The 9,169-nt window shown below is 39.9% G+C and overlaps 1 long non-coding RNA gene across 1 annotated transcript; it reads left to right on the top strand.

Moving 5' to 3' along the window:
* The first annotated feature begins 979 nt into the window (after positions 1–979).
* On the top strand, positions 980–5,286 carry LOC137471692 (uncharacterized). Its single transcript, XR_010997785.1, has 2 exons — positions 980–2,224; positions 2,467–5,286. It is a non-coding gene; the product is annotated as an uncharacterized lncRNA (long non-coding RNA).
* Positions 5,287–9,169: the final 3,883 nt, after the last annotated feature.

Below are 9,169 nucleotides of genomic sequence, written 5' to 3' on the forward strand. Positions count from 1 at the left end.
TGCACGGGGCTTCTCTCCTTAATAGGGGAGTCGGAGCTGGGCTTAATGGGCTCTGACTGATGACTAAAAAGGGGAAAAGATGAAGAGTTGGCTCCTTTGTGATTTTCCTTTCTTTCACCCATCTTTGACAGGCTGTAAATGGATTTTCTGTAGCTGCTGCATTTCACTGGGGAAATGAGCAGGGTGTGTTTTTAGATGATTAGTCATGATCTGTAGGGTTTGTACTCAGCCCTTGCACTGCATCCCTGTGAGACCAAGGAGGCCTTTAAGTTTCCAAATGGGAATTCCTACTGGGATGTTGATGGGGAAAAAATTGCCTAAATTCTGTTCATGCTCAAGGCAGTAACAAGACCTGTCTGACTTCATGGCTTGTGACTAAAGCAGGCTCTGGGCAACCATGTGACTACCTGGCTCCTCTTTAGGAGCTGCCTCTGTGCCACTAAACGTGTGTCAGCACCGTGGGGAGAGAAAAGACTCCATTGTCTCCATTGCCTCAGCCCACCCTCTTGCCTTTTAGAAGGCTTCAGATTTCCAGATATTCATGTGTATGTTCAACGGACAGATTTAGGTGATAAGGTTAAGAAATGTCAATGTTTATCCTTCAGGCTTAGCATGTAATTCCAACCTCCAGGAAAACTCCAGGGAGTAAATTCCCTGATGCCCCATGTTTGTGCTCTGCTTGCAGAGAGCTTGGCATGTGCCATGTTGCAGTGCTTGTAGGAAGTGTGTTTGTTGGATGAGTATTTCACTGTTGCAGTCTTGAAAAAAGAATGAGGGTGATTCATGAACTGAGAATACCGCTGTCTGTACAGGAAAAAACCAAAACCAAACCTTTGTAAACAATCTATAATCCAACTAGAAAAAAGTGCTGTCTCTATTGGTATGTCTTAGGTGAGGCTGTAAGGCAGGGAAGGAAAAAACTTTCATTCAGGCGAGCTTTTTTCAAAGTTGAGTAATCTGAGCATATTTGGGCTTTTTTCAAAGTACATAGAGTCCCCAGACAGATGCAGTCATCAGCTTCTTCCAAAAGCCCAATATGGCTATGTCACTGCACTGTGCTGGAAGAGATTGCAGAGGTTATTTAGTGGGGATTCCCACTTGGATGTTTGTAGGAAGCAATGACCTAGTGCTGGGTCTTGGCAGGTGAAAATGTGTGAAGCACAATAGGGGCTGGAAAAGAGAAACCTCTTTCACAGATGGGGAAATGTACAGATAATTTAGGCTACAGATTTTAGCTTAGGACACCTGAAATATTTCAGAGAACTTCACACAGTATGTTCCTTAGAGCTGAGTGATATCCTGGTGTTTCTAGGACTTTTCACTGTCATCTCACTTGGCACTGAGCAAGAGATCCAGTCTTAAAACAATTAATTGACTTGGTTTAAGCAGGTAACATACGGAGATAAATGGTACATTTACAAAGGAAGGTGAGTGGCAGATAGAAAATGGAGTCTGCTGTTTATTACTCTGAGAGTAAGCCAGAAAGAACAGTAAAGCCTGTCACAGTTTAGAGAGTGTCTTTTGTGTGTCTGCAAGATGAGGAAGTCAAACCATGAAGATTTAATGTCTGTGGAATTCAGGGGAAAGATTCCCTAAGGAGTTGGGGTAGTCTGGAGACTAAGGCTGGGGGACAAGGTTTGCTGTCACCTCACAGGTCTGTGTCTCCTTTAGTAGTCACCAGTGAATTTTATCACTATTTCCTCAAATTAAAAACAAATCAAAATATATTTCTGTTTAAAAACCATAAAAAGATTAGAGGGCGTTTGAAGAAACAAGCATAGAAAGATGGAAATAACTATATTTCTCAAAAGAGGAAGGGAATGAAGGCAGAGTACTGAGGTGAGGTATGTATGATTTGAGAAGAGGCTACTCCAGGCTTACTCTGGTGGTCTTTGCACTGCTGGCCTTTACAGTCAGTGGTTCTGCTTCTCCACAAGAAACAAGGGCAAGCCTAAAAAACACAGACACCTCCAGGAGGCAGTTACTCAGCTGGCCTCAATGCCACGGGGTAATTAACATAATTGGCATCTCCTTGTTTATGGTAGCTGAGGATCTGGCCAAAATAAGTACTGTGTGTAGCACAATTGTAATGTACCTTCAATTCACAAAAAATTAGAAACACTTGTAATTGCTGGTATATCCTGTCAATAACCAAAAGAGACTCAGTCATTCATGTCTGTTTAAACTGCAGCTGGAAGAAGCAATAGCAGATTTTCTGACTCAGGTATGGAAAATGAAGGCTTTTGTTCAGCCATGAGACATTTGGATGTGGTAGATCACCCACACTTTGATAACATAAATAATGAAGTGGTAAAGTGCTCTTAGTACCCTACTAATTGGTTACAATGGAAGTAAATTTCCTTGGTTGAAAATTGCTTAATGGGCAACTTGAGATCGGTTTCCTTTGTTTGAGAGGTTGTTTAGATGTTTATTGTACTGTACAGATAACAGAGTTTTGGTCGAAAGTTTTTAGCCTAAGTCAAAAGAGCAAGATCAAAGTTCTAGAAGAAAAAGCAGTCTGTTTCAGATGGGCTTTAATTGCATTTTGGAACAAGAAAGGGACAAAAATTATCTGTCTGCTGTTGGTGGATGGAGAGAAAGAAAATCATCAATAGAGCATGGAAATGGAAGAATAATAATTGTAGACCTGTCAGTGAAAGTATTTTTATTCAAATAAGAGCTCAGTTTCATCTCTGTCAGTTTACCCACTGGCTGCTCTCTTCAGTACTTTCACTTTCCATGGCAGAACTTTCACTGATCATTTCTGCAGCTGAACATTCCACATTTCTGCCTTCTCCCTAGAGATAAATACTGAATATCTTTCAGCCCAGGTGGTTGTTGTCTGGGCTATAAGGGGGAAAGGGACACTTATCCAATTAATTTTTCTGGTCAGAATTTAGTGAAATAATTCTCTGCTTAACTTGCTGTGTGATTTTTTGGTTATGCTTGAGCAGTATTAGGTCATGCTTTTGCATGACTGCTATGAATTAAGTCTCTACCAAAGGTTTTACATATCCATCCGCTGCTCCTCTTTACCACAATGAATCTTCTGGAAGATCCCATTTGGAAAAGGCTGAAATTGTGATATCTTTCAGTTATACTTAAGTACTCTTGGATTCCTGGGATCATACAGGACTAACTCTGCAGTGCCTTGGGGCTGTGCAGAAATAATGGGAGCAGGCGCTCCGGCAAGTTCTCAGGGATAGTTCCTGAAATTCAGGTCCTCTCTTTGGAGATAATTCCTTATGCACCTTGGTGTTGCTGTTAGGCAACACAGGCTTATTTCCTTGAGTAAAATTCACATGTGAGGCTTGTTGAGTATTTTTGGCTCCAGTGTAAACATGAAACTATGTAAATCAAAGTGTGCTGGATATATTTTTATTGCTGTTGCAATCTTGTTGCTTCAATACACAAATAGTAAAATACAGTTTAGGGGAAGCTAGAAACTTAAGGTTTGTTGAAATATTTACCAGCGAAAAGACCCGAACTTGACATCTTTGTGATGATGTAAATTACTGCAGCCTAATGTAAGTATCTGCTGATGTATGAGGCCTGTAAACATTTCTGCATTTTTGAAGTCAGAGGATGGATATTTGTCATTAACTGTATCATAAAAATTGAATACAGATCACAGCCTGACAGCCTGGTTTATCCTGCACGTGTTAGAGACTATTGCAGGGGGTTTGTACTGAGTGCCATCATATTTATGGCTGGAGTCTGCAACTTTTATACACGTGAATTATTTTATTTTTGTGAATACTGTTATTGAACTCTGCATGGAAATATTTTTAATGTGGAGCCTTGGACAGTGTAAATTCTTCGGAGGAGCAATTATTATGCCTAATTTTTGGCTCTGTTGTAACAGGAATTGTAATTTAACCACATATCAGAAATATATTAGTAATAACAGAAACAGCAAATACACTTTCTAAAATGTACTTTGAGAAAGGGCATACGCTTGCTAACCATTGAGAAGGAATTTAAAGGAGTGAAAAAACATTGGATTTATGTAGGCTGGGAGACAAAATCTAAATTTGTCAGATAGACTTGTCTGTGTCCCTGCATTTGATTTGTCTGTGTCCCTGCATTTGATTTGTCATGCTACAGGTATTTGGGAAAATGGAGGTTAATATTTTAACTGACTACATTTGAAAAGAAACTTAGTGTTGTGGGCCAAATAAAATCTGGTCTCAGTACTTACACTCCTGTGATTTCAGCTGAAGTGCTTATGGTAAATCAGATTTGGGCTTGACTGTAAACCATTTGTTGATCTTTTTACGAAAGATCAAATTAAAGTCTTGCTGTGATCAAGCAAATTTCTACTGAGGTTCGAGTCATTCCAACTAATTTCAGACCATGTCAGCCATTGGCCTGTTTTTTTTACATAATGGGATAATTAGCATAGATTTTGGTCTTTGTATGGATACCTGAGAACACTCAAATATATTCTGTCATTTGTCCAAAATTTTGAGCCAAGTTTTCCATGTTAAATAATTATATCTGGATGAAGTTATAAACTCAGATTAGTACTTTACACTACTGAGTAAGTTGCACCAATTTCGTATGGAAATGCATTAGATTGTGTAAGATTTCCTGCTGCAACACCTCTCTTACTGAAACCTTTCCTAACAGAGAAAATCTACTGGCTCAGGTAGGAACACTCATTTTTTCCCTGAACCATGGAAGTGTAGCCATTCAGAGATATGCACCAGGTCTTGTAATTTATATTTTCTAACTGCTGTATAATGTCAACGGCTTCAGCAGCATCTTTGTGTGCCAGGCTGGAGTTCACTTTGCGTGCCCAGCACTAGAAATGCGTGGCTGATAAGCTGATGCACTTTTTATCTAATTTGGAGCCTGACTGACATCTCCAAACACTGTTGTATCTAAACAGCTTGAATATGTGACCTCATTCCTTAAATACCATCACTTGAACAGCTCTTGTTGCTAAAATAAAAGCAGTGTTGATGCTCGGTTGTGAAAACTCCCCCAGCCCCTCTGACAGGCGCACACCAAACCACACCTCCTTTTACTATGATAAAAAAGTTCATTTGTAGCCATTCCAGGGTACCTGCAGCAAAGGCACCGCTTGGTTTGTCACTCTCTTTATGTTAACCTGTGACTGGCACAGAAATTCAGGCACATGGAAAAGGACTCGGGAACAGTTCCCAAGGAAAATGATCCCAGAAAGGTGAAGTGGCTTCGTTTTGTTTTCTTAGCTGACAAGTAGTTTAACTCCTCTCTAAACTGAGGGAAGATTGGAGTTGAGCCAAACTTTCCAGAAAAGAGGCCAGGATCAGCTTTCCCCTTTTATGCTGGTTTTTAATGCTCAGAAACAAGTCCTCTGCATTGCAGGCCTGTGTCAGTACTTTGTTAAATATAACTAGAGTTTTGAAAACACAAGCTATGCCCTCCATTCATATACAACCATGTGTTTTTCTGCAAACAGTGTCCGTTAAAAAAAGCTTAAAATTTTCATCTCTTGAATATCATTTCTGTGGGAGAGTTGAGGTGCACACCCTCTGCAAAGTAAATAAAAAAGAAAAAAATGTTCTCCTTTTAATAAACATACTTATTGCTTAATCCTTAAACAGATCTTTTTTTGGTGCTGAAAATCTCCAAAGAGAAGTCACTACTTTTAATCTTTTCATCCAGTGATAGGAACTGCCATCAGGGTTAGTGTCTGGTTGTCATCTGCTTCTTATAGCTCAGTATTGTTTTGGTAAGGGAAGACTGATGGAGAGTGACAACTGCAATTTGCATTTTAATTTACAGCAACCAGATTCAGCATTTACTTAGAAATAAAGGACTTCCACGTAGCTTTGGACACCAAACCTGCATTTTGGGGGAAAAAGGGGAAAAAACTCTTACATAACTGGTGATCACAGCAGGTTGGACATGTCTGCAGGAGAAAACCAGCCAGTGCTGCTGACTTGCCCATTGCCTGGGCACTCCTGGTACCTGCTGGTGGGACAGAGAGCGCTCAGGCGAGCCCGAGTTTGGCACTTGGAAGGTGAGGGAGTCGCTGCTGTAGGGAAAGCACTCGGTGGTGACTCCACAAGGCTCTAAAGGTCAAGAGGAAGCACCTTGGGGCCAATATTGAATGTGGCTGGCAACCAGGGTAACTAAGCCTCTAAGGGAGTTATGTGCTTACTCTGCCTGCTGCCAACAAAACTCCTGCCAACATCTTTTTGTAGCAGATGAAGTCTATTAATTCTGCATGCATACACAGCAGAAGAGAGGGTCTGACATCACGCTGGCCTCCATGGAACAAAACACAGACATGAGGAAGGGCAGGCGCATCCCAAAGTGGCGAGGAAGTGGATTGGCAATGTTCCCAAAAAGCAAGGAGAAGTGTCTCACTCCCACGAAGGCACTGGCTGTGTGCTGGTCCTTAGGGTTGAGAAGGAGCACTGTGAGATGTTGTAAAGGGAACACAGTTTAAGGACATCTAGAGAACACAGGCATTTTCTCTACTCGTACTGCAATAATTTGCAGACTTCTTAACACTCTGCTTATAGACAACTCAGGTGCACTGACAGTGCACAGAAGTGGCAGATGGAATCCTGGTAATGATTTTTAATTACATCTTTGTGATACTTGGCATATGAATGAAATTTAGGCTTCCTGATGGTTTTATTAGATCCATAAGTGAAAGATTTACAGACTGAAGGAAAGAGCTGAAAATAGGGCTGTAAGGAGATCCATAATGAGTAATTTAATGAAGTAGTTAAACCCACTGTAGAACACAAATTGTTTTTAATTGGAAACATTGGACAGTTTAATCTTTCTATCAAATGTTCAGAGGAAATCAAATACCCTGTTGTATAAAAAGCAGCTGGGACACAGGGAGAATGGTCCTTATATCAGTGCTCTGTAAGAGGTCAATGACAATTTTAATTGATGCTATTTCAGTTCTTGTGGTATGGTGGTAACAAGAATAGAAATATCTGAACTGCTTGTTCTTAGAAATGTGTAGACATTATCCAGGAGAATTTTCAGCTTAGAATCAAGTACAAGGATTAGATGAAATCTGCAAATACAAAAACAATAAACGCTGTTAAAGATCATTTTGTGGATACATCCCATTCCATTAATTTCTGAAAAATACATGGAGTCACTTATTTTCAAAGACACAGTTAGCAGTGTGGCCAGATATTATTAAATATGCATCTTGTACGAAACCTAGCATTACAGTTCTAGAAAAAAGTTTTTAAACAATTGCTTTAAAACCTTTACTTGATTTTTTTTTTAACTTTGCAAAGCCCTTTTTATGCTTCTTTCTTTGTTAGCCTGAGAGCACAGCATGGTCCTGTTAAATCCATCTCTTTAGTCAGTGTTGCATACCATCCCAAATAGAAACTAAAGGAGTGGGAATATGGGCTCAATTTGGAATAACAGAAGTATTCCCAGCTTGGTTTTGCTTTTTTCAAATACACAGAAGAAGATTCTGGGTCCATTAGAAACAATAACAGGAAACAGAATGTAACTAATTTTGAAGGTAGAGTATTTCTAAAGCTTGTCTGTCAAGAGACCTATGTTCATTAATTCATTAAAAAAAAAAAAAAAAAAGAAGAAATCTGTGGTCTTTTGGTCGTTGCTATGTCAGCCCTTAGCTCGGAGTGTTGTTCATCTGCTGGTACTGTGCTCTTCATGTAGCCCATGTTTCACGTGGCTCATCTCAAACACCTTCAGCCTGAGTGCAGCCAGCCAGGGCCTGAGCTCACGCCAGGCCCCAGCAGAGGGATTCCACTGCAGCAGCCTGAATGTATATAAGCTGAGTCTCAGCCAATAGCTCATTGCTGAAGAAGCTTGGATCTGATTTTAGTGACAATATATATAACATGAACTCTCTAGAGCTAATCTTTATCCAGGCTGGTAAAAATTTAGGGTCGCTTACCTTTTCCCAGAAGCAAATACACCTTTTCATGGTTTCACACATTTCTGGGGTTATCTTTTGAACATGTTTATCAATGTCATTAATGTGTAAAGCTATGCTGTGCATTCTTAGAAGGAGGTTGTTCTCCTTCCACTGCAGAGCTGTGCAGAAAAGCTCTCTCTGGAGAACCAAGAGGGAGATGATTTCTCTGCCCTGCTTCATGCCCAGAAAGTGGTCCCTAACCCGCAGCTCCAACCATTGCAGCAAGGCTTCACATTAGTCCTCATGGCACTTCGAAGCTTTGTGAGCACCGGGGATTATATCAATACTGGTAACTGTGTTAGGATAACACCAGCTATCTGTGTGTCCTTTGTCCCCTGCTTGCTTTCCCGGACTCTTGTTATTTTGGCTCACTTGTGTTTCTCCCTTGGTCCCAGCAGTCCCTGGGTTTGTGGCTGAACTGTCACTCCTGTACACACTCAGAAGTAAAAATGCTGAGCTGAGCAGCTGCATCTTTTCAACTGTACATTTTCAGGTCTGAACACTTTCTGTTTTTTCTCCCCAGCTCCATTGTGCTTTCAAGGTTTTAGGTGTAATCCTTCCAAAGAGCATTAATCACATTAAAGATTTAATCATAGTAATGGTTTTGCTTATTACTGTTATTATACATTCAAATGTCTTTTCAGCTTTTATTTGTGGGTGGGGTTTTTTGCTTAATAGTTGATTGAAGGTGCATTCTTGGTCTACAAGAAATTTAATCTGAGTGATATTCATAAATGCAGAGACTCAAATTTGTTATTATTCAATAAATGAGTGTGTGTCTGTTTCAGAGTATTGTCTCAGGGTAGCACCTTCCTATTTTTGATATCTTTTTACAACCGGAACAGGCAGAATGGAAGGTCAGGCTATGAAGTCAGTGCTGGCCATACAGAGAGCAGTGTAACAACTGCCTCTTGATTTATTTTGCACCAGATTTTAGTTCTCTTGCCTTCAGATACCCATAAGCAACTGCATTTTACTGTAGTAACACTTAATACACATCCCTGAGAGAAAAATTGGTTCTCAGAAATAAATTTTGAATAAAAAGGTGAGTAGAGAAAATATAGACTTAATTGTATACCTAAAATAACAGAACTGACTCAAACTGTAGATACATTCAGTGCAGCAAGGGAACCTGAAATTAGATTTTTTTTTCTTTTGTTTTCTGCCTCATATGGTTTTCTGCTTGTAATGAGAGCTTTATGCCCTTTTCTTTCTCTGTCTTCTTTTCAAATAAAACTGAATCAAACT

Source organism: Anomalospiza imberbis, chromosome 3 (genome assembly GCF_031753505.1).
Source record: "Anomalospiza imberbis isolate Cuckoo-Finch-1a 21T00152 chromosome 3, ASM3175350v1, whole genome shotgun sequence".
Lineage (NCBI taxonomy): Eukaryota > Metazoa > Chordata > Aves > Passeriformes > Viduidae > Anomalospiza > Anomalospiza imberbis.